This window comes from Euprymna scolopes, chromosome 26, assembly GCF_053919585.1.
Source record: "Euprymna scolopes isolate OS-2025 chromosome 26, ASM5391958v1, whole genome shotgun sequence".
NCBI lineage: Eukaryota > Metazoa > Mollusca > Cephalopoda > Sepiida > Sepiolidae > Euprymna > Euprymna scolopes.
Window position 1 is genome coordinate 92,857,098 of NC_136507.1, and position 986 is coordinate 92,858,083.

Sequence of the window (986 nt, forward strand, 5' to 3'; positions counted from 1 at the left end):
TAAAATTTTTAGGGTCTCTTTTGTACATAGTGCACAAAATTTATCTCCTGGTTTATATGATTTGCAAGTCTCAATTATTTGCCATTTTAAGTTGAAAGAAATATTGCTGTTTTTTAGTTGCCAAATATAGTTGGATAAAGTAGTTTGGTTTGACAGAGAGTTATTTTTAAAAGAATGTTTGTGCGTTGAAATTCTATGTTTTATTAGGCCAGATGTGGAACCAAAATATATTACCTCTTGCTTGTTGTGATTATTTTCCGTTAGGTCTGTTGTTGGATTATTATATGGTGGGTTGATTAGTAATTGATCGGTAGATTGGTTTAAGTTGGTGTTATTATTTAATCTGGTAGTTGAGTTATGGCTGTTAATAGGTTCATGTAGATTTGGAGTTTTTGATACTGTGCAGCTATTGATAACATTTTTAATTTTACATGAGCCTTGTAGGGGACATTTATTTTTTCTTCTACAGTTACAGTCCGATGTATTTTGTATAGTTGTATTTTGTAGTTTATTAATTTTCTTATTATTAGAGCTAATTATTTTCTGATGAAGGTTAGGCATAGTAGAGTAAGAGACTTTAATTGTGTTCTTATTAAAAATTTTATTATATCTATGGGGGGCTTTAAAGTTCTTATCTAATATTTTTAAAAATTCTCTGGCTATGTTTGTTTCTAGGTTTTTGGAATATGGGGGGTTGAACCATAGGATCTCCTTGTGTCTATTCTTACGTTTACGGGTTTTGGTTTGCTGTTTATTTGTATTATTATCTAATATTTGTGGTTTGGTTTTATCTTTTTTGTCTCTTGGTTATTTTTCTTAACTCGTATACAGGAAGACATTGCCATATTATATGTTATTACGCTCTTAATAGGTTTATTAAATTTAATTAAAATTTGATTTTTAAATTTTAAATTATCAATCACATTACTTAATATATATATATATATATATATATATATATATATATATATATATGCCGTATAATA